We start from the raw sequence: 25,482 nt of genomic DNA, 5'->3' as shown, positions 1-25,482 counted from the left end.
TCTTCCCAACCCAGGAATCAAACCTGCATCTCTTCTGTCTCTTGCATTGGCAGGCAGGTTCTTTACCACTAACGCCACCTTGGAAGCCCACACAGATATAAAATTTCACTCAATATTTGTGTATTTTAAAACATATAAGATAGACTTCAGTGAGAAAAGTGAAAAAGTCAAAAATAATTAAACTGTAAAAAGATGACACTCACTCAGGAACCACTGTTCCAGCATGGTAGCTTGCGAGCCTGGAGTTTACACACCCAAAGGTAGTTGGGGAAGCACCCTCACTGACTATGACCAGCCAACTATAGTTCCCTTGGGGCCAGCAGTGCCCTGGGGCTTTGCAGAAGGTGTTTGATTGGGCTGAGCTTTTGTAGTGGGGTAACTAGAGGATCACCGGGTGGCCTGGGCGCTGAGAGCCATGGATATGGTCCTCTCTGGCTAAGGAAGGACAGAATCCAGGAAACTGGGTGGAGTCATTTGACTCACAGTATCTGTTCCCTCCCCTCCAAGACGGGCTTCCCAGGTGGCATTAGTGGTAGAGAACCCACCAGGTGATGCAAGAGACATAAGAGACGCAGGTTCCATATCTGGGTCTGGGAGATCCCCTGGAGGAGTGCATGAGAAAGCAGCATGTGCTAAGGCCCTAAGGTTGAGCTGAGTCTAAATAACGGCATATTCTCCTGATGCAGAACCCCACTGGAGACCATGGGCTGTAGAGAGGAGGCGCCCACACGGCAGCTCCCCAGGCTCAATGCCAGGGCTGCCCACGCCCCAGGAAATGCCGGCTCTGCAGTCACCGGAGCCCAGTTCTAGCCTTTCTCCAAGATCCAAGACAGCACCACTGCCTCTTCCTCCTCACCCATCACTCCTCTTAATTAGCACCAAGGAATCCTGAAGCTTCCCTCCTGTGGGTTCTGTGCCCAGAGAAATAGATTGTGTTAGCCAAGAGTTTCTTCTTTGAGGTATCAGTATATGTAAAATGGGCTTCCCTGGTAGCTCAGCTGATAAAGAACCTGCCTGCAATGCAGGAGACCCCAGTTCGATTCCTGGGTCAGGAAGATCCCCTGGAGAAGGGATAGGCTACCCACTCCAGTATTCTGGCCTGAAGAATTCTATGGACTGTATAGTTCACAGGGTCGCAAAGAATCGGACACAACTGAGCGACTTTCACTTCACATACATGAAATGGTACAAGACTCCATGTAATTGTCAAGTGAAAGCTACAACCACAAATATTACAAAATTTCACAGAGACCTGGGCCTCTGAATTGGAATAGACTGAGAATGCTTTGAAGAGGAAAACAGCCTTAAGCTTGAACAAGGGAGAGGCGAGAGAACCTTTGAGGTGGGAATAGTGGAGGGCTCTGAGCTAGGAATGACCACAAAATGAGTAAGGTACTTTGAGAGGCTATTAGCAGTGGATTCTATCGGTGTAGAAAGATAGCATGGAGGAACAATAGCAAATTCATCTGGAAAAGCAGAGTGAAGCCAGATGGCAGAGGGCCCTTAACGAAGTGCAAGGAGTTTGGATTTTATCACATATGAAAAAGAAAAGAGTGAGGTGTGGTTTGGGGTTCGGGGCAGGCAGCACTAAAATGTGCCACTTAGTTACATGTATTACTCTAAGTTAAAATTACTTAAGAAACAGCTAATACATGAAGGACACTCTGACCCTTCTTTGTCCCTTGTGAGCAGGAAATAAATCTTCCATGTGAAAAGTACCCTCCCTGGAGCAAGAGATAGACAGGCATCCTTTATCACCAGAGACAGGGACTTCAAGGCCAAGAAGTTGTAGAAAAAAACCTTGTTACTTCTTTGCTAATTCACTACCCCAAGCCCAGACATTTTGTCTTGTCAATTCTTCACAAATTGATTTTTCCTTTGTCTAAAAAGAATTAAAGAAATTGCCCGCTTTGGTCACTTCTTTAAATCTCCTATTCTATAAGTTCCGGCGCATACAAATGAAATTTGGTTTTCTCCTATTAATCTGTCTTGTATCAATTTAATTATTAGACCAGCCAGAAGAACCAAGAGGGGCAGAGGGGAAATTTCCCCTCCTTGACAGGTCGAAAAAAGAAGAAAGCACTGGAAACTAGACACGCTATAGAGCAGGTGGTTCTAACTGTTACAGTAAGACGTGATGAATTCCTAGAATATCAAAGTCACTTTCATTTGGACCTGGCCCCAGCTGATGGGTTTCCCAGGTGGCCCTAGTGGTAAAGAATCTGCCTGCCAATGCAGGAGATGGAAGAGATGCATGAGGTTCAATCCCTGGGTCAGGAAGATCCCCTGAAGGAGGGCATGGCAACCCACTCCAGTATTCTTGCCTGGAGAATCCCATGGACAGAGGAGCCTGGCGGGCTACAGTCCATAGAGTTGCAGAGAGTCTGACACGGCTGAAGCAACTTGGACGCATGCATGCCAGCTGAGCTGTCTGTGCACCTGTCCAGGTCCAACAGAGGGAGCACTAGGAGTAATAAGGGAAAGAAAGGTCTGTTCTTCTAAACTTAGATCACTGGGTCCAAATAACTCTGCTTTGAAATTCATTTGCCCAAATGCAGAGAGGAGAGAGGCAACCTTCCTTTTTTGCCACTGATGATTACACAGCTGTGGAACTGTGTAGGCTCAAAGCAGCCACCAAAAATAAACTCCTAGGTCCCAATATGCAACAGGAAAGGACATGTACTTAGGAGAGAAAGGAGACCATGGGCCCAGCAGGATGACACTTGGTAAAAACAGCATTCCATAGTGACCAGCAGGCTCTGGGTCCATCTCACTCCCTGCAGCAAGTGGTCCAAGAAGAGTCCTATCATGGCCACTATAGCAGAGAATGTATGGGGTGCAGAAGTCCAAAATATGAAGGGGGGGGCAGGTGGAGGGATGTTCAGAGATTTGGCAAAATAGAAGCATAATCTTGAAAAGTTCAGAATACAAACCTGAAATGGCATGGAAGTCTTGGGGTGCAGGGGATGGGGATGAAAAAAAAAGGTGAACAATTTTTCCAGGAGTCATGTATGGATGTGAGAGTTGGACCATAAAGAAGGCTAAGCAGAGAAGAATTGACGCTTTTGAACTGTGGTGTTGGAGAAGACTCTTAAGAGTCCCTTGGACAGCAAGGAGATCAATCAATCTTAAAGGAAATCAACCCTAAATATTCATTGAAAGGACTGATGCTGAAGCTGAAGCTCCAATACTTTGGCCATCTGATGCAAAGAGCCGACTCATTGGAAAAGACCCTGATGCTGGGAAAGATTGAATGCAAGAAGAAAAGGGGATGACAGAGGATGAGATGGTTGGATGGCATCACTGACTCAGCGAACCTGAGTTTGAGCAAGCATAGGCAGAGAGTGAAGGATAGGGAAGCCTGGCGTGCTGCAGTTCTTGGGGTCACAGAGTCAGACTTAGTGTCTGAACAACAACAATGGAGCAGTTAGATCCAGGTGTACGTCCAGCCCACCCTTGAAGAAGGGAGTTATATCTTCTTTGGGAAAATCAGACAGGAGATGGTCTGTGTGAAGAGTGCAGGGACAGACTTCCAAAGACTGAGTCAAAGTCTGAACATTAATGTGAAAACATCCCTCCCCAAACTCTTTCCCCCTTCTAGTGCTATTTGACTTTTTGAAAAATATACAAATTAATTCCTTAAAAAAAACATATTTTATGAAACCTTGAATCACAATGAAATAAAGTAACCATGCATGACTACAGTCTGCCAGGCTCCTCGGTCCATGGGATTTTCCAGGCAAGAATACTGGAGTGGGTTGCCATTTCTTGCTCCAGGAGATCTTCCCGATCCAGGGATTGATCTCCTACAAGTCTTTGGCATTGGCAGGAGGATTCTTTTTCACCAAACCACCAGGGAAGTCCTTCCTTCTTGTACTTGCTGTTTGTTTGGGTTTTTTTTTTTTAAGTGCCTTTAGCTCAAAATAATGTTGATGTCAATATTAAGGCATATTTTGGGATGACATGTTTGGTCTCCTTCAAAATCATGCTTAATGTTCCAGGTAAACCAAGCAGGCATAAATGAACATAGAATCCTCTGCACCTCTATCCCTTGCCCCTTTAACAGAAGTTTTCATTCAGTCTGTGTCACTGAGGGGCCCAAGTGGTGTGCCTGTGGTAGGTTTGGGTTTCAATTCTCTGAGCCTCAGGAGGTGGAGAACAGTTAAGAAGTATGAATTTTTAGAAGCAGAAAGATATGATGCTTCGCATGCAAATTTAGCTGGTTCCGTTTTCCTGGGTTGTGGTTCCTGGCAAAACTATTGGCAAATCTTTGTTCAGAAGTGATTGCTATTATTTTTAAGTAAACATAATATCTAAAGGAAAAACAAACAAAAATAAAATTTTACATTTGTGTAAAAAAGAAAGGGGAGATTTTATTTACAGCAAAATAGGATTGCAGTTGCTCCCAACAAGAGGGAAGCAAAACCTGAATGCATTTCTACAAGATGGTGATGGGAGTTGCTCCTTTCACAAAAAATTCCTAGAGGGGATCTTTGGATATGAAAGGACTCCAGTTCCTGGTTCAAGTCTGAGTCTGGAAGCAGTGGGTAATGCAAAAAGAAGGCCAGAGGGCTTCCCTTGTGCTTCAGTGGTAAAGAATCTGCCTGCCAGTGCAGGAGAAGTGAAGTGAAGTGAAGTCGCTCAGTCGTGTCCGACTCTTTGCGACCCCGTGGACTATAGCCTACCAGGCTCTTCCATCCATGGGATTTTCCAGGCAATAGTACTGGAGTGGGTTGCCATTTCCTTCTCCAGCCAATGCAGGAGACACAGGTTCAATCCCTGATCTGGGAAGATCCCGCATACCTCAGATCAACCAAGCCCGGGAGCTACAACTACTGAGACCACAAGCCGCCAACTACTGACCCTTGCTCCCTAAACCTGAGCTCAGCAACAAGAAAAACCACTGCAATGAGAAGCCCTCGCACCGCGGCTAGAGAGTAGCCCCTACTAACCACAACTAGGGAAAAACGCACACAGTAACGAGGACCCAGCCCAGCCAAAACTAAAGTAAATAAATTAAAAATTTTAAACATAAAAAAAGGAGGCTAGGGACTTCTCTGGTGGCCCAGTGGTTAAGACTCTGACTTCCAGTGCAGGGGGATTGGGTTCGAGCCCTTGTCAGAGAACTAAGATCCCACACGCCTGGTGGTGCCAGAAGGAAAGAGAAGAGGGCTAAGTAAATGAATTGAAATTGGAGTATCCGTGGGTAGACCAGAAAGAGAGGCGGTTTGGGGAGCTGAGAGGAGAAGAAAAAGAGCTAAGGAAGCTGCTCAGTAACCATGAAAGACGAGAACTTGAGGAAGAGACGGCTATGGAGAAACTCCTAGAGACCTGCTAGAGAGTTTGGCGAAACTCAAATGGTTCCTCACACTTCATTGCACTGTTAATACCTTCCATTACTCATTCCTCCCCAAACTTCAGGAAAAGGTTTAAACAAGCAGCCGGATATTATTCTGAAACATGACCCAGTGTGGCTCCAGTTCCCAGCACTTCCCCCCTCCTGACCCTCCCTCTCCCCCACCCCCACTTTCTCACTCCCATCATTCCACAAGAGAAGAATGTCAGAGCAGAACAAGGGGGTCGAATTCTTGGCTTTCGGGTTTCAAAATCTTAGGATTCCAGGCATAGATTATAGATTTAAAATAATATCTAATTAGTCACATTCTAATCTGTCTGCCCCTACTCCCACCAGAGATTTTTCCCACTAGGGAAATCTCCCACTAGGAGATTTTCCCTAGTCTGCAAGAGAAGAGAAATGGAATGTCTTTAGTGCCTTTGAGAAGCAGTTGCTCTCTGTTCCCAGGCCAGCCCTGGGGGAAGATCCCCAGAGAGTTTGGGGATTGGGAGCAAAGTGAACCATTGCCTAGATTTCCAGATGGGCACCCTCTGGGAGGTCCTCTGAACCCCCAGGGTGCGCGTGGAAATGTCTGTGCGACACGTCAAGGATAGCAGGCCTAAGGCAGCCTCGCTGAATCCTGGAACCACTCAGGGTGCTATAGGATTCAGCAGAGTATCCTCCTCACTCGCCAAGACTAGCAAAGATGTGGCACCAACAGCCAGAAGATCCTGACAAAGAAATCTCACCAGCCTTGATCTGAATAGAGTGGACAGAACAAAGAATGTATCAACAAACTCCAAGATAAAGAAGGAAGAAGAACAAAAACCAGTCAGTATGATCTCTCTTTTTTTTTTTTTTTTGACCATGCCACGGGGCATGTGTGATCTTAGTTTCCTGACCAGGGATCAAACTCCCAAACCCTGCATTGGAAGTGCAGAGTCTTAACCACTGGTCCACCAAGGAAGTCCAAGTGAAGTCAATTTCTATTTGTGAAAACCAAAAAAATTTCTCAGATTCATGATGGATGAGTAATTAAGACATTTATAAAATGAAATCTTTATATGGATCACTAATTTGCCTTGGTGACAATTCAAAAAAAGAGGTGCGTGTAAATATGTTATTACTGTTTGAACAAGTGCATAACCTCCCAAGGAGACTACTATGGCAGACAGTACATGTAGGTATCATCTTGCTTGGGTAAATTTTTTGGAGTACTCATAACTTAACATGTATCCTATGTTGCTACACCTGTGGCATATGAAACCAATATGAAAATCTAATCCAAGCATTCTCCTCTTTAGCTGGGGTCTGATGCAAGAGTTTACCTGGCTGGGTAACCATCACATCCATAGGGAGACTGTTCAGAAGCACCACGTGAACCATTGAATATAGGAACCAGTACGTTAGTCATAGTGATTAGAAGGACAATCCAATCTGTCAAGGTCTTTGCTGAAACAAGAACTCAACCCACCAATAGTCCTGTAAAGACACTTAACCCAAGACCTAAATGATGCCTGTGTTGAGAAAACTAAAATAAATAAATAAATAAATAAGAACAATCAGGCAACACTTTAGAATACGGGAGTTCAGGATGTCTGACTCTGGACCATCACAGAAACCAACAGCTCAGGGTCAAGATGACAATGCCACTTTACCTCACTCAGAACCGTGGTCTTTTCATAGTACAGTCTCTTTAGTAAACATGTTGTTCAAAAAAAATCAGTTCATTACTTTCAGTTTCAAAAATTCAACTATGATTAACCCAGTAAGACACATGTATAGCTTTTGGTATCTCTGTTTTTTAAAAGGCCTACTTTTTAATAACACTGTATACGGGACATGCTTATCCCCCAGTGACTTCTGCGAGATTATCAGGCCTAGACTGCAAGAATTAAATAGTTTTGCTCTTCCACAGTAGGGCCTAGGCTATAGGTAGTTTTATATCCCCAGTAATGCTGAACGTGGAAAGTTATGTGTGAGTATATATAAGTCCAACTAGGGTAGAAAACCAATGAGGAAAACATGACCTGCACACAAAGGGACATAGCAAAGTGAAGAAATCAACACCATCATCTCTGCTTTTTTATTTTTGATGAAAAACATGAATGAATACTTTTTCTCACCCTGTTTAAAAGGCTACTTTAGAAATAATGCAATGTGCAGCAATGTGGATGGACCAAGAGATTATCAAACTAAGTCAATCAGAAAGAGAAAGACAAATACCATAAGATATCACTTATATGTGAAGAGAAAGAATTAGAAGTGCCCAACTCTGTTATTGTCACTCAGAATTGATATGTGGGGGACTATATAGAGTGACAGAAAAATGCTGAAGAGCAGAGTCCAGAGGCCAAAAGTGGTATTGACTGGAAAAGGGCTGGGGCAACTCATTTCACTTCTTTGACCCTCACTTTCCTGTTCTGTCAAAGGTCAGACTAAATATTCCATGTGATTCAAGACAACTGTGTAACCAACTGTAACCAATGGGCTGTTTTTATTTTCATTTTTATTTCTTTATTCTGCCAGCAAATTTTATTTTGATTGTTCCTCTTTTTTTTAACGTTTTGCCATTGAGTTTCTTACATCCACAATTAAACATTTCTTTTCTGTATCTGTTCATTTTCAGGCATCAGGTGTTAAAATAATGGAACTACAGACATAACCTGTTTTGTTGCATTTCACTTCATTGTACTTTGCAGATATTGCATTTCTTACAACTGAAGTGTGGGAACCCTGCATTGAGCAAGTCTATCGATGCCATTTTCCAGTAACATTTGCTCACTTTATGTCTCTGTGCCATGTTTTGGTAATTCTCACAATATTTCAAACCCTCCACCAGCAAAAACATTACTACTTATTGAAGGTTCAGATGGTTAGCATTTTTTCCTAGCAATAAAGGTATGTACTTTTTTAGATATAATGCTATTGCACACTTAATAGACTATGTATAATGTGAACATGCAATGCAGGAGACCCCAGTTCGATTCCTGGGTCAGGAAGATCCAGTGGAGAAGGGAGAGGCTACCCACTCCAGTATTCTTGGGCTTCCCTGGTGGCCCAGCTGGTAAAGACTCTGCCTGCAATGCTGGAGGCCTGGGTTCGACCCCTAGGTTGGGAAGATCCCCTGGAGAAGGAAAAGGCTACCCACTCTAGTATTCTGGTCTAGAGAATTCCATGGACTGTATAGTCCATGGGGTCACAAAGAGTCGGACACGACTGAGCAACTTTCACTTAGTGTGAACATAACTTTTATATGCGCTGGGAAACCAAAATATTCACATGACTTGCTTCATTGTGATATGCAATTTATTGCAGTGGTCTGGAACTGAACGTGAAATATCTCTTGAGGTTGGCCTATCTTTCGGTTTTGATGCAGTGTACACTATTTCTTGTTCCTTCTAAGTTGACAGCAGTTCACACTCTTAAGGAAGGACCCAAACCGGAAGGATGCCCTTGCAGCCACAGCAGGTGCAGGAGAGAACTGGACTGTTTCAGAGTAAGAGCAATGAACCATCTCCAGATTAAGTATAGTACGGTGATCAACCTTTTGAAACAATGAACCAAGCAGAGTAACACAAATTCTAAATTGGGCTGTCTTCCAGGATGACCTTTCTTTAAGAATGTAAAGTAGGCAAAAATGTATCTGCTTCGGCAGCTGTCAATCTGAACAGAATCAGACCAACTCCCTCTATGACACATCCTATCTGGTTGGACAGGTGTGGAAAGCAGGCATTCTTAGCTAAGAAGAAGTAGGCTGTTTTCACTTTGACTTGCCCTTCTTTGTGAGTGCCCAAAATAGAGCTATTTGTAAAATGTTCTGAAGTAGACGATTAATACAGGTGAGGAGCTTTCGAGGCACCCTCCTGAACACTGGTTCCGTTTCTTCTCTTGCAGCCGTGAGAGCTGCAGCGACTGTCAGCAGAACAAGAAAGAGGTCAGTGCAGGTGAGAGGGATGTGGAAATTGGAGCTCGGCCTCCCAAACTCCCCGGGGAATCCTCTCCTGGCTGTGGAGAAGAGCCCCACAGCCTCACCACTCCACAACAGCTCCCTCGTGTCGTCTTCAATACACAGCCAGGATTACTACCAACGTCATTATGGTGCTTGTTATTATTTTGTCTTTTTATTACTCTCAGGTGGGGGAAGCTGATATCCTGAGCTTAAATGTGGGACGCCAGTGATCATGCACACACCCTCATACTAAATTAGGTTATGGAATTGTTGAATAAACAAGGACTGTTTTTCTATAGTAAGGTCCCATAAAATCAATAAATACTGAGTGGGTCCTGTGAGCCAGATATTCTCAGCCATTCTGAGATAAAGGTTATTCATCCAAAAGATAATTAAAGTGACTGCTAATTGGGTATATGGCTTCTCTGTGGGGTGATGAAAATGCCCTGGAGTTAGTGGTGATTTCTGTACAACTTTATGAATACGGTAAAAACCACTGAGCTGTATGCTTTAAAAGGGTGAATTTTATGGAATGTGAATTATATGGATCTCAATTTTTTTTAAGATAATTAAAGAGTGGCTAGTATGTGCCAGAGACACTGTGCTAGGAACTGAGTAAAAAATATTTAACTTTTCGAGCCTCCTACTATGTGTTGGATACTGTGCAAAGTCCTTTTATTGAATCTTCATAAGCTCCCTAGAAGGAAGGAGTATTAGTATCCCATTTTATAGCTAAAGAAATGGATGTAGAGAGTCTTTTGCTTAAAATCAAAATTAGGTAGAATCAAATGAAACTGCTATTTTGTACACTACTTTTCTGTTCAAATGTCAGTTTCTTATAGCTGAATCTAATAAGTACCTCTGTCTGTCCAAGTTCATAATTACATACACCAGAAAACCACTCTAATGAGACTGCTAAGGCACTTCAGTCGTGTCTGACTCTTTGCAACCCCATGGACTGTAACCCACTAGGCTCCTCTGTCCATGGGATTCTCCAGACAAGAGTACTGGAGTGGATTGCCATGCACTCCTCCAGGGCTAATGAGATTAGGCATTTGTAAAGAGCTACAAGATGCTAACAACCTAGTTCCCTAAACAACAGCATGCTTCTGTTGTGTGAGGCCACAGAGACTTTGAGTTCCATCTGCTGGGGTACCTAGCACCACTCATCCTGACCAACACAGCAGGTCTACTGGACCCCAGAGCCCGTGCTCTTACTTGCTGGTAATATACCTCCTCCAAGTTGTTTAGGACTCAATGGGAGATCCATGCACATACTAGAATACTAAAATCAAAGACAGAATAAGCCCCACAAGAGTGGAACAATGAATCATAGGATTAACAAAACACAGAGCACAAAAAACAGGGGCTTAACCAAAGAAGGGGCTTATTCTTCTCACAAAGCAAGAAGCCTAGAGGTAAGCAGATCAGGGCTAGAACATTCTCTGTATGATTCCATTAGGGGCCCAAGGTAAGTCTACCTTTCCCCTCCACCATTCTTAGCATGTGGCATTCTGAGAAGATAAGTCCAAGGACAAAGGAGCATGCCAGATAAATCAACCTCAACTCCTCTTCAAAAGAGCTTTCTCTGAAGTCCCTCCCAGAAATGACCACTGGTCAAGTAGTATCCATGGCTGCTTGTAGCCTTGAGAGAGACCATGCAGTGTGCTTATTTTTAGGATAGTCACTTTTACCACTGTATACAAAATCAGAGCTCTGTTTGTAATGGAATGTGGAAAATGCACACCTAACACTGTCTGCCTTATAAAGGAGGAAAGTTCAAAAGCCCAGTAGACAAGTTCTTTGCAAAAGCCTATTACATGGGTCAGTCAGAATTTGAACCCAGGTTTGATTGCTTCTAAACCAGTACTATAACCCTGGGCTATGCTGATTCACAGTGTACGTGGTCTAGAAAACCATGTGTGCTATTTACTAAACTACAAGGATAGTGTATTGGTTCCCTGGTGCTGCTATAAAAAATAGGCATAAACTTAGTGGTTTAAAACAACACAGATTGGGACTTCCCTGGTGGTCAGTGGTGAAGAATCCACCTGTCAGTGCAGAGGACACAGGTTTGATCCCTGGTCCAAGAAGATTCCACAGGCCATGGGGCAACTAGACCGACTACTGAACCTGCGCTCTGCAATAAGAAAAGCCACCGCAATGAGAGCTGCAACTAGAGAGTAGCCCCCGCTCACCGCAACTAGAGAAAACCCGCATACAGCAACGAAGACCCAGTGCAGCTAAAAATAAATAAAAATTTAAAAACAAAATCACAGATGTCTTCTCTTGTAGCTTTGGAGTCCAGAAATCTGAAACCAGTCGCATTGAGCTAAAGTCAAAGTATTGACGGGGCAGCTCCCTTCTGCAGTCTCCGAGAGGAGAATCTGTTTCCTTGTTTTCCTCACTTCTAGCTTCTGGAGGCTGCCCACATTCCTTTGCTCATAACTCCTGCTCAAATCACTCCAACCCCTGGCTTCCATCATCGCATCTCCTGCTTCTGTAGTCAAATTCCCTCTGCCTCCCTTCTATAAGGACATCTGGATAATCCAGGATAAACTCCCATCTCAAGACCTTTAATCACATCTGCAAGTCCCTTCTTTTACCACATAAGGTAAAAGGCACAGGTTCCAGGGATTAGGACATGACCATTATTTTGTTGTTCTTGTTCAGTTGCTAAGTCATTTCTGTAGCTTTATGACCCCATGGACTGCAGTACACCAGGCTGTTCTGTCCTTCACCCTCTCCCAGAGTTTGCTCAAATTCATGTCCATTGAGTTGGTGGTGCTAACCAACCATCTTATTCTCTGTTGCCCCCTTCTACTCCTGCCCTCAATCTTTCCAAGCATCAGGGTCTTTTCCAATGAGTTGGCCAAAGTATTGGAGCTTCAGCTTCATCATCAGTCCTTTCAATGAATATTCAGGGTTGATTTCCTTTAGGATTGACTAGTTTGATCTCCTGCAATCCAAGGGCCATTATTTAACCTACCACAAACAGTAAGTTAGAAATTAATAATGTGCCAAGAAAAAGAGGATAACAATGTTGACAAGTACCTTAAGTAAGGAACAAACTAGGAACTATAGGGATTCAGAAGGTCAAAAAGAAAGATACTGCTTGGATAGTCAGAAAGAAGAGTATATTTTTTTTAAAAAAAAAAGAAGAAGAGTATATAAATTATTTGGAAATGGAAAAATAGTACAGACAACTTAGAGAACCAAGTAAAAATAATCCTGGACTAAGAATAGGCTGGGTGAGAGCTGGGAGGAAGAATGTGAGGCTAAGAGACCTTGTTAGGGTTTATTTCCAAAGCTGGACAAAAGGAGGTTTGCAATCACTCACAGTCCTGGGGAATTTCATGTTTCATATCCTCCCATGTCCTGCCAATGGCATAAGGCAGTTCCGGCCCTTGTGAGGGTTGGGCAACCTCAGGGTCAGGATTAGAATGAAACGAGAGGTGCCTGGGGCACTCTCAGGCTGCTGCTGCCCTGAAGCTGAGCTTTCAGGACCATGAGAGTGAGTGTCTCCATGAATTCTGCGCCCTGAGCAAACCACTTTCTCTTACTTTAGTCTCAGCCCTGGAAGCTTCTAGATAAGCAAAGCTTACTTAGGCTCTGAGAAGTACAGCAAGGCCTGAGCCACATCAAAAAGATATTGTAAGCAGTGTATTTTATCAAACTTCCTCATCTTGATTCCTGACAGACACCTTTATTTCTGAGTCTAGACAATTTTAATGGAAGTGAGAGAGGAAAGTGAAAAAGCTGGCTTAATACTCAACTTTCAAAAAACGAAGATCATGCCATTCGGTCCCATCACTTCATGGCAAATAGATGGGGAAACAAAGGAAACAGTGAGAGACTTCATTTTCTTGGGCCCCAAAATCACTGCAGATGGTGACTGCAGCTATGAAATTAAAAGATGGCTTGCTCCTTGGAAGAAAAGCTATGACAAACTTAGACAGCCTATTAAAAAGCAGAGACATTACTTTGTTAACAAAGATCTGTATAGTTAAAGACATGGTTTTTCCAGTAGTCATGTATGAATGTGAAGTGCTGGACCATTAAGAAGGCTGAACACTGAAGAATTGATGCTTTTGAACTGTGGTATTGAAGAAGACTCCTGAGAGTCCCTTAGACTACAAGGAGATCCAACCAATCAATCCTAAAGGAAATCAACCCTGAATATTCATTGGAAAGACTGATGTTGAAGCTGATACTTGGGCCACATGATGTGAAGGGCTGACTCATTAGAAAAGTCCCTGATACTGGGAAGGATCGAAGGCAGGAGAAGAAGGGGACAACAAAGGATGAGATGGTTGGATGGCATTACCGACTCGATGGACATGAGTTTGAGCAGGCTCCAGGAGTCAGTGATAGGCAGGGAAGGGTGGTGTGCTGCAGTCCATGGCGTCGCAAAGAGTGGGACACGACTGAGCAACTGAACAACAAGAATGACAGTTTTGATGAGGTAAGGTATCCCCTCACCCAGGAGAGCCCTCAAACAAAAGCTGGATGTTTCCTGCCGTTTGCTTTAAGTTCACATTCCTCAAATTTCAAGTGCCTTTGAAAAAAAAAGGTAAAAGGAAGCCCCAGGCTGATGGAGTCTTCCCTGCACTGGGGCCTGCACAACCGTTGCACACAACCGTTTGAGGACCAAAGGAGGCATATAGGAAGCCTGGCCATTCACACACCCGTGTGACCTTGACCCCTTGGACTGCCTGTGCATGGCTTATTGTTTGATTCAGGGGCAAAACAAAGCAAGCTGAAAAAGACAAGGGTTAAAGTTATCAAAGTCTAAACAGGAGTATTGTTTTTATTCGTTTTAAAAACGTGCTATTTCTCCTGAGGAGGCCGTCCCGGAGAAAGGAGAAGAGGGGCCAAGAATGCAGGAGAAAGAGAGAAGCCAGGGATGTTTGTAATTACACCTTAAGTTCATGTTTCCCACAAGGGCTGGGAAGAGGGGCCCCTCTGAAGAATTTGTTCTTGGGAATGTTTTCTCAACCCTGACAGTGTTGATTTGGGGCCAGATAATTCTTTGCTGTGGGGGCTGTGCACTGAAGTGTTTAGCAGCAGCCCTGGTCTCTACTCACTGTGGCATCCCTCCCCCAGTCGTGAGTGGTGCATCCCCAGGTGGCTCAGCGGGTGAAGAATCCGCCTGCCAATGCAGGAGACATAGGAGACGAGGGTTCGATTCCTGGGTGGGGAAGATCCTCTGGAGAAGGAATTGGCAACCCATTCCAGTATTCTTGCCTGAAGAATCCCATGGACAGAGGAATCTGTCAAGCTACAGTTCATGGGGTCACAAAAAGTCAGACAGGACTGAGTATACACACACATACAGAGTCACAAAAACCAAAACATGTCCCCAAACATTGCCAAACATCCCCCTGCGGTGAGGGGTGGTAAGATAGTCTCTGCTTAAGAATTCCACTTTGGGGGGGTTGTCAAGACTTTTGTTGACTTAAGCAAAGTAACTTTCCCATTATAGGACATTCCTGTGAATTCTGAATGAGAAGAAAGGAGATAGCATTCTTTCGATGACATATCACAGCATAGTAACTCATTCTAGTCATCCTAAAATGATATCTGAAAAAATATTGCAACTGTTTATTTTTATATATTATATGATATCTCTGACTTAGTAAGAAAGAAGGATGGAAAGGCCCTGCTGTACCCTTAACAAAGACTTCCAAACACCACATAACTCTCTGTCCACAAAAACTCACCCATAAACATCCCCTCATCCTATCCTTGTTGTCTGAAAAGTGATGTCAAGAGCTACAACTAATTATCTTTTAAAATTTATAATTCAGGGAATTTCAGTGAAAATCATCAGATAGATAGTAATTTTTTGACGTGCTAAACTATATATATGCAGTTCAGCAAAGAAGTTAAGCAAAAAAAAAAACAGATAGATAGATAGATAGACAGATAGATAGATAGATAGACAGATAGATAGTTTGGCAAAGAAGATATATATATATATATATATATATATATATATATATAGTATTGGGCTTCCCTGGTGGCTCAGATGGTAAAGAATCTGGCTGCAATGCAGGAGACCTGGTTCAATCCCTGGGTCAGGAAGATCTCATGGAGAAGGGAATGGCTACCCACTCCAGTATTCTTGCCTGTAGAATCCCATGAACAGAGGAGCCTAACAAGCTACCATCCTTGGGGTCACAAAGAATAAGACAAGACTGAGCAACTAAGCATGCTATTGCTTGTATGTTGCTATGGCAACCCACCTATAGGAGTTAGTTTTCTTTGGGTACCAAAGATAATAGTAAAATGGATGGTGTTGATATAGCTTCAAGTGCTTCCCCACAGTCATTTCACTGGATGCAGGAGAGTGATTAGTATCATGTCTTGTGCATCTGGCATCCATGATGGTACAGGGATAATGGTCCCTTAACTGTCTGTGATCAGAGAGGATGTGCAGGGGGAGAAACTGCCTGTCAGCCTGTCCCTCTCTGCAGCCCTTACGTCCTGTCTCATTGCTTTCAAGGTAAGCGCATTGCTCAAAAGGAGGCCCTGGCCACCAGGCCCACCTTCTCCCTCTGTCCCTGTTCTAGCCCAGTCCCATCCCCTACTGATTCTATTTGCAGCTCCAGCTCTGCGGCTCTCTCCTCTCAGGAACATCAATTTCAATTGCATTAAGCCAGCCTCTGAGCATCCGTATAGCACTTCGCCTGCTGCCTCCCATGCAGTTGGCCTGGTGATGAGCTCTGGTATAGAACAGACATGTGCTGTTGTTGCCTTGACTATCTACCCCATGAATAAGTCTGGGAGGGGGGCTGCTATATGGCAGATTCCCCACAAGAGTGGGAGAAACAAACAGCGTCAGAAGGATGAATAGACAGAAAGCTATAATGGGAGAAAGAACACAGTTTTTTTAAAAAGGTTCTTTCAAAGCAGGCTGCTACAAAGGTTCATGGTACTGTTTAAACTGGGCTCTCAGTGCGCACTGTATTTCCTCCCATGCCTCCTGTTGGTTTTTCCTGCAGGCTTATCCTCAGTGAGATCAGGCCTGAGAGCAAAGCCACCCCCACCAGCTATAAATACCCTCGCTAACACCAAATTATAGAAAGGCCATGTCTATTTGGACTTGAGGGTAGTTGTGTTAGGGTTCTCCAAAGGAAACAGAATCAATAGTGTGTGTGTGTGTGTGTGTATGTGTGTGTGTGTGTGTGTGTGTAGAGAGAGAATGCGGGAGGGGGGAGAGAGAGGGTGTTGTGAGAGAAAGAGAAGGAGATTGATTTATTTTAAGGAATTGGCATATGCCATTGTGAGAGCTGGCAAGTCTGAAATCTGCAAAGCAAGCTAGAGACCCAGGGAAGAGCTGATGCTTCAGTCTTGAGTACAAAGGCAGACTGCAGGCAGAATCCCCTCTTCCTTGGGGAATTTCTGTCTTTGCCCTTAAGGCCTTCAACTGATTGGATGAGGCCCACCCACATTATGGAGGGTAATCTGCTGCTCTCAAAGTCAACCAATTTAAATGTTAATCACATCTTTAAAAATGCCTTTACAACATCTAAACTGGTGTTTCATCTAGACATGACCTATTTAGGTTGACACATAAGACTGAATCTCAGGGCACTCCTAAATTCCTACCTACTGGAATAGGACTATATTCAATGTGACTTGAATCAGAGCTGAAGTACAGGCAACTGTTTCTAGGGAGTCTCTCTGTAATGGTCTGGATTTGGGGAACATGTAGATGAATGAGAGGTTCTGCCTTCCACGTGCCTTCTCCACTGCCATCTTGTTCAAGGCTGCTCTTGACTGCTTGCCGGTCTTTATCACTCATTCAAAGTCAGGAGGGTCAGCTCCAGCCTTCAAGCTGGGTCTAGTCCAAAAATCACTGCAGTGCCAATGCGAGAAGCCTCATGCCTTCTCCACTGCCATCTTGTTCAAAGCTGCCATTCCTTTCTCCAGGGGATTTTCCCAACCCAGGGATAGAACCTGGGTCTCCTGCATTGCAGGCAGCTTCTTTACTGTCTGAACCACCAGGGAAGCCCACCCAGTAATCTAGGAATGGTCTCTTCCAGCTCTAAGATTCTGATTTCATGAGCCTACTGGTATGTGGTCTGTGGTTGCAGGACGCTCCACCTAATCCATGGCCAACCTGACCCATATTTTAAGAGGGAGCATTGTGGATAGCTATTGTTTATTCTTCTACCTATTCATGTATTAGTTCAATAAGCTTGTGCCTACTCTATGGACGAGAACCTTCCATGGTATTATGACAGACACAAAGATATTAAATACAGTATCCTGACTTCAGGAAATTTAAAACCTGGCTGGGTAATGAATCAGTTAGGATGTATTTGACTGCAAACAGAATTCCTGATCAATGATGGCTTAAGGCCTCTAGATCTTTGTTTATCTGCAACCTCAAGAAGTTTGGAGGTTCATAGTCCTGCAGCACATTCTGGGTCTCAGAGATATCCGCTCCCATCAAGGACACAGCCTCTAACATCCTTTTGGCTTCTTATCCATAAGTTTGTCACTTCACAGTCACGTAGTGGCTGTTACAACTCCAAGCTCTATATCTTCACGCTAGTACACTGAGAAGGGAAGTAGAAGGCATAAGGAAAATAGAGTTTTGCAAGATAGGCTCCAATTTTTTTCTTAAAGGAAAAAAAAAAATTTTCCAGGTGCCCATCAAAGACTTCCCCTATATCTTCTTAGCAGGAATTGGGTCATGTGCCCAACCCTAGCCTCATCCTGAAGAAGGGAGATGGGTCCTGTCATAGTTCATCTCTGGTTACCTCTGTGATAGCTGACCAAAAAAGGAAGGAAAGTCAGGTGGTGGTCCAGTGCCTAAGAAGCATGACTCAGCAAAACAATCCTAGATTAAGCAAGAATCAGCCTTGTCAATAGGCCAGCATTCAGATCCTGGCCCCCACCTCTTCTTATCTCCTTGTACAGTGCTGGTTAAGACACAAGCTAGAGGTCTGGGTTCCTTTTTCCCTCTTCTGTGAAATTAGCAATGGAAAGGATGGAAGGCATCTAGGTGAATTCTGTGTCCCTTCCTCCTTACAACTCCTGCTCCAGTTCTAGATAGCAGAGTAAAAGTGTATTACAGCAGATAACTAATGTGTCAGATGTGGGCCCTGGCATTGTCTGTCCTTTACCTCTGAAGCTGGAGCCTGTCCCTCCAGCCCTGCACGATCAGGTTAACTTCATCCTCTGATTAATAAAGAGGCTTCAGAATGAAAGGTAGCTCACCTAGGCTCTGAACTCTGGCCTGGACATATTTGGTAAATCACTGGCATGTCTGTTTCCTGCCCTCTCAGGTGGCAGCAATCATATCGACCTCACAGGATTGTTGGAAGGACTAAACGAGAGAAAACACATTAAGAACTGAGCACAGTGTTTGGGACATAGTAATTAATTTAAAATCTTGAAGTTAAAATTATTATCTTACTGCCCTATATGGATTCTAAGATTGAAGCAAGATTCAGGACTTCCATGGTAGCCCAGTGGCTATGACTCTGTGCTCTGTGCAGGGGGCCTGGATTCCATCCCTGGTCAGGGAACTAGATCCCACACGTGGCAACTAACTAAAGATACATGCCTTAACCAAAGATCCCACATGCCTCAAAGAAAATCAAAGATCCCTTGTGCCACAACCAAGACCCAGCTAAACCAAATAATTAAATTAAAAAAATATTTTAAAAAATAAAAGACTGAAGCAAAGACTATGTTTACTATCTTGCTTACATGTTTTCTTTTCTGATAGCCGCCCCCCAACTCATCTAGGATGACATGTCAGATGGCCATTAAGAGTGAATGAATGCTCCCTAATACCCACTAAGATGGCTACTATCAAAAAAATAATAACAATAAGCTAGAGACATACAGAAATTGAAACCCTTGTGCACTATTGGCAGGAAAGTAAAATGGTATGGCCACTGTAGAAAACAGTACACTGGTTCCTCAAAAAATTAAACATAGATTACAGTCTGATTCAGCAATTCCATTTCAGAACTCAAAAACATTTTAAGTATATACTCAAAATAATTGAAAGCAGGGACTCCAACAGATATTTGTACACCCATACTCATAGCAACATTATTCATAATAGCCAAAAGATGGAAGAAACTCAAAGGTCCATCCATATGGATGAATGTATAAACAAAATGTGGTACGTGCATACACTGGAATATTATTCAGCCCTTAAAAAGGAATGAAATTCTGACACATGCTACAACATGTATGAACCTGGAGGATACTATGCTATGTGAAAGAAGCTAGTACCTAGAATAATCATTTTCATGGAAACAGCAGAATGGTTTCTAGTAAGTTGGTTTTTCCTGGTGGTTGCCAGGAGCTGGGAGGAGGGAAGAATGGAGAGTTTTTTAATGGGTATTGATTTTCAGCTTTGCAAAGTGAAAAGCCTTCTGGAGATTGATTGTACAACAATGTGAATGCACTTAACAGTTCTTAACCACACACAAAAATGGTTACAATGGTACATTTTATGTTAAATGTATTCTACTGTAACTTTAAAAAAATTTTAATGAATGAATTTTTTAATGAATAAAATTTTTAATTCATGCTGCAGTATGAATGAACCTTGCAAACATTAGACCAACTGAAAGAATCCAATAACAAAAAACCTGCATATTGTATGATTCTGTTTATCTAAAATGTCCAGAAGAGGTAAATCCATAGAGTCAGAAAGTAGATTTGTGGTTTCCAGGGGTTCAGAAAACTGCTAAAACTGAAAACTACAACTACTAAAAGCTACTGAAGTATACTCTTTAGAAGGGAATATTTTTGGTATGTGAATTATATTTCAATAGAGCTGTTTTTTAAAGATGAACAAATGAGATTCTAATTATATCTGGATCATTGGGATCATTTTATTTCAGTGTCAATTCCAGAAGAGAAGTTTATCTTGAATAATTTGGATCAGAAATGCAGAGCGGTTCAGACAGGTCCTCTTGGCAATCCTCAGTCTGGCAGTCCCATCAGCCTTTGAGATTTGCTGCCTAATGACCTGAAGGGGGTTGCCAGAACACCCCAGGCTTCAGTGATTGACCACAGGGCCCTCATCTCCCTGGAGCCACTGGCTTGTCTAACTGAGGACTCTCCTCAGGGCACTAGGACTGTACGTCTCTTCCCCTAGAAATGCTTCGCTGGGGATTCAGTTTACTACTTGCCATTATGATGATGTAATTGCATGCTACTCATTGATAATGTGCAAAACAATCACGAGAGCATATAAACAAACAGATGGTGAGCACGCTCCTTGCAAAACACTAAAGGCAAACTTGAGAAGATTTCTTTGTTTAATCAGTTTGCAAGCCTGACACAGTCATCCCAGATGTGCAGCAGAGCATATGGCAGCAGCTCGGAAGTGACAGTGGCACATCCAGTGAAATGGATTGTCAGAACCATTCACGGGGAAGAACCCAAAGGCAATCAGGAGCCAGAGAGCGGGATTACCATTCACGAGCAGGCCTGTATTCCCATCCATGATCCAAATGCTTCATGCCTGAAATACCGTCTGTCCCCCTAATGCATTTTCATACGGCATGTAAATCTCAAGTTGATTCTCCTGAAAATAATAATACTCTCAGGAGGAGCCCATGAGACTCCTTCAAGCAGCTCTGTGTGCTGTCATCTGATGGGCTAGCATAAAAGATTATGTCTAGGGACTTCCCTGGTGATCCAGTGGCTAAGACTCCACGTTCTGAATGCAGGGGGCCTGGGTTTGATCCCTGGTCAGGGAATTAGATCCCACATGCCGCAACTAAGAGTTTTCACACCCCAGCTAAAGAACCTCATGCCGAAACTAACACCTGATGCAGCCAAAAAAAAAAAAAGATAGTTTCTGTCTAGTCCCCAAGACTACCACCCTGCACTACACCAGACCTGGTGTTAAATTTCTCTAACAATCTGAATGAGCTTCTAGAACTAGGTCTTTGAAAAATTAAGTTGTTGTTGCTATTGTTCAGTCACTAAGTCATGTCTGACTCTTTGCAACCCCATGGACTGCAGCAAGCCAGGCTTCCCTATCCTTCAGTCTCACCCAGAGTTTACTTAGACTCATGTCCATTGAGTCAATGATGCCATCCAACCATCTCATCCTCTGCTGCCCACTTCTCCTCCTGCCTTCAATCTTTCCCAGCATCAGGGTCTTTTCCAATGAGTTGGCTCTTCACATCAGGTGGCCAAAGTATTGGAGATTCAGCTTCAGCTCCTCTGACTCTTTGCGACTCCATGGACTGTAACCCTCCAGGCTCCTCTGTCCATGGAATTCTCCAGGCAAGAATACTGGAGTAGGTTGCCATTTCCTCCTCCAAGGGATCATCCTGACCCAGGGATCGAACCCAAATCTCTTATGTCATCTGCATTGCAAGCAGATTTTTTTTTTTTTTTTACCACTGAGCCAAGGGAAGCCCAAAACAATCAACAGAGTCTGCACCTCCTCCAGATAATTATTGGGTTGGCCAAAAAATTCATTTGGGGATTTCCTTGGTGGCACAGTGGATAGGAATTTTTTGGTCAACACAGGGAACACAGGTTCAATCCCTGGTCTGGGAAGATTTCACATGCCACGGAGCAACTCAGCCTGTGCGCCACAACTGCTGAAGCCTTCCCACTCCAGAGACTGTGCTCCCCAACGAGAAAAGTCACCGCAAGGAGAAGCCTGGGCACCACAACAGAGTAGGCCCCACACGTCACAACTAGAGAAAGCCCACTGGCAGCAATGAAAACCCAGTGCAACCAAACATAAATCATTTTCTTTTTTAAAGTTCGTTTGGGTTCTCCCATAAGATCTTAAGAACTTTTCAGTCAACCCAGTATTATAACAGGCATAGTTTTGTTCATCGCTGATCCCTCTTTTCTGAGACGTGGATAAATTCTTCAAGTCCCAGCAAAGAAAGGCAATTTTGGTCCAACCAGTTTTGTCATCTGAACCCTGGGTCCCTTTCTGCAGTCTCTCATGGATTCTCGAAGCAGTACAAAAGGTTCTGCCCAAATTTTTAGTTCTTAGCCATAGAATGTGGGTTGACTTTATTCTCTGTAGTTGCTCTTTACTTCTTTTTAATTGAGATATAATTGATATACCATAAAACTCAGCCTTTTAAAGTATACAATTCAGGGGCATTGAGTATATACACAAAACTGTGCAGCCATCACCACTACTAATTTCAGAATGTTTTTGTCAACCCCGAAAAAACCCCATGCCCAGGGACTTCCCTAATGACCCAGTGGCTAAGATTCCATGCTCCCAATGCACGAGGCCCAGGTTCAATCCCTGATCGCCACGTGCCACAATTAAAGAGCCCAAGAGCCACAACTGAAGATCCTTCATGCCACAGCTAAGTCCCAGGGCAGCCAAGGAAAGAAAGAAAAAGAAATGCTATGACCAGTAGTAGTCATTCCCTCTCCCTTGCTTCCCCAGCCCCTGACCACCACGCATCCATTTTCTGTTTCCTTCCATTTTCTTATTCTGAACATTTCATAAAAATGAATCATACAACATCTAGTCTTTAGTGACTGGCTTCTTTCAGTTTCTGTAACGTTTTCAAGGTTCATTCATGCTGTTGCACAAAGGAGTGCTTCGTTCTTTCTATGGCTCAATACTATTGCACTATATGAAGTGTCATATTTATCATCTATTCATCACTTGATGGACATTTAGTTTGTTTCTACTTCGGGGCTACGATGAATACTGCTGGGTTTTCTGGTGGACATGTGCCCTCCTTTCTCTTGAGTCTGTGACTAGGACTGGATTTGATATGTCATATGGTGACCCTGTGTTTCACGTTTCCGAGGAGCTCCCTGTTTCCCACCGCAGCTACACCGTTCGGCACTGTGGATGCTCCTTGCTATGGCAGCTCTTGGGCCCTTTCTTGGCCTCTGCATCTGTGCTCCTCATCACCCCACCTGATGTGCAGATCCCTCTTGCAACACACCTCCAGGTTCTATGCTCTTGTTTCCCCCTCCTGTTTTCCCTCTAGATCAGGTAACCTGCCCCAAAGCAAGGAGAAGGGAAAGAGAACATAAACACCATGAGGGCCCTCTGGAGGCTGTGTACTGTACCCTATGCCTTATGTGCACAAAGACCATAAGGTGTCCCCACCTAATCGCCTGGAAACTGAAGCCTGGGCTAGTCTTACTGCTGCAACCTGCTTCTCAGGACTCCATGTCAGTAGTTCTCAGAACCATGCCACAGAATCTGATGGTGCTTCAGAGGCTTGGCAAAAAAGGAAAAAAAAGACATTTTCTGCCAAACAATTCCTGAAAAATCCACTCCTCATTTTTATCTGTTTCATATTGTGAAGCTCTAGTAATCTGTCTTATTCACAGCTTGCCCGGGACTCAGAACAATATGTGACTTACAGTAGTTGTTCAATAGTATTTATCTACTAAATGAATTTTTCTGCTAAAAATTTGGCAAATCGTGTGCTAAGGCACCGACTGATTGTAAGTCAAAAATTGCCCAACAGTATTTTTTAAAATACACTTCACTGGGGCCTGCTGAATCAGCCTCTCTAGGATAGACATTGAGGTCACTATTAGCAAATCTCCCCAGATGGTGGTGACGGAGCTTTCTGAAGACCCTAGTCTGGGGGACTTCCCTGGCAGTCCAGTAGTTAAGACTCCGTGTTTTCAGTGCAAGGAGCGCAGGTTCGACCTCTGTTTGGGGAACTATCATCGCACATGCCACAAGGCCAAAAAAATTCACTGCATAAACCAGGAACATAGAAAGCCAACAGCAAAGGTAAACTTAGGAAAGGGGAAAAAAAGACGACGCTAGTCTGGGTGCCATTGCTGTGAGAGATGGTATCTTTGGCCACAGGGCTGGTGACTCATGGTTCCCTGCCCCTCAGACCTTAGGGGTTCTCACTGTGGTCCAGAGTCACGGGTCAGCAACCACGTGGTCAGGGGTCTCCTTCTGGATCCTCTGGCATTACAGTCCACTGGCCACTGCTGGTTTCACTTGAGCCCTTGGAGCTTGCAATGTGACTGATGATTCTGACTATAGAACCCTCAAGTCAGTCTTATCATATTCCTCTACTTTAGGCCTGCTTTCTTATTACTAAGTAACAGTGATTAAAGCCAGGCTAGTCTGAACATCAGAAGCTTCCCAGGGCTGCAGAAAAGAAACTCACCGCTTCTCCTACTCTGTAACTCTCGGCTCGCCACTTCCCAACAACTTGAGGGACAAACACTGGCCACGCAAGCAAGTATGGGGTCAGTTCCCCTCCTCCCTCCACCTATCAGAAAGGGGCAGGAGTTCCCACAGGCTCAGTTCTGCTTTCAAAGTCAAGGCTAGTATAGAAACTTGAAATGTTTTTTTCCACTTGCAAGGTAACCCAGAGAGAAAAAAGAACTCCTGACTCACCTTTACTAGCTTGCTCAGGTTTCACTTCCTGTTTTCTCTCAGGAAGGAAGAAGGACTTTTTCGTATTTGCACATTTAAAGATTCTCTAGAGCTGGCCAGTTATTTATCTACTGTCAGAGAAGCCCCACAGGTGAGGAGGACCGGGGCACGGCAGTGGAATTGTCCCATAAGGCAGAGAAGAGGCAGCAGTGAGGGTGGGAGTACGGGGCTGGGGAGGGATGAAGAGCGGGGAACAGGGGCGCAGCGTGGGTTTAGATGACCACTACATCAGAAAGCATAGTGTCCGTAACAGTGTGCATATGTGTGTGCTAAGTCGCTTCAGTAATGTCTGACTCTTTGTGATCCATGACCCATAGCCCGCCAGGCTCCTCTGTCCATGGCATCTCCCAGGCAAGAATACTAGAGTGGGTCGCCATCTCCTTCTCCAGGGGATCTTCCCGACCCAGGGGTTGAATCACCATCTCTTATGTCTCCTGCACTGGCAGGCAGGTTCTTTACCACTAGCACTGCCTGGGAAGCCCCTACGAGGGTACAGCAATGTCCAATTCCAGCGCCAGCAAACCACATTCACGAGAAGCTGGAACAGTCTCAGGGTGGCCTCACAGGTCTGCAGAAGACCTTTGCCACTCAAAGTGGGGTCCTCCAACCACCAGCAGATCTCATGAAAAATGCAGAATCTCAAGTCCCACCACCCGACTGAACAAGATGCCTGTGTGATTTGAACACACATTAAATGGTACTCAGAACCAGTTTGAGAATAAGCACAACTCAGGAGTAGATGATGCTGCTTCCAAATGTTCAACTGGTTTAGTCTTGGGCAAT

General features: G+C 43.9%; 1 protein-coding gene across 7 annotated transcripts in view; it reads right to left on the bottom strand.

The window, feature by feature from the left end:
- Positions 1–25,482, bottom strand: part of SUB1 (SUB1 regulator of transcription) — an 87,894-nt gene that overhangs the window by 19,548 nt on the left and 42,864 nt on the right. Inside the window, exon 1 of one of the 7 annotated variants that reach the window (XM_070476555.1) lies at positions 24,428–24,445. The exons of the other annotated variants lie outside the window; for them this stretch is intronic. The gene's annotated coding sequence lies outside the window, so the exon portion shown is untranslated. Of the gene's footprint in view, positions 1–24,427; positions 24,446–25,482 lie in introns of those variants that run through there. 7 annotated transcript variants of the gene reach the window in all.

The sequence above is a fragment of the Odocoileus virginianus genome, chromosome 14 (genome assembly GCF_023699985.2).
Source record: "Odocoileus virginianus isolate 20LAN1187 ecotype Illinois chromosome 14, Ovbor_1.2, whole genome shotgun sequence".
Classification (NCBI taxonomy): Eukaryota; Metazoa; Chordata; class Mammalia; order Artiodactyla; family Cervidae; genus Odocoileus; species Odocoileus virginianus.
This window is presented reverse-complemented; position numbering and strand designations above follow the sequence as displayed.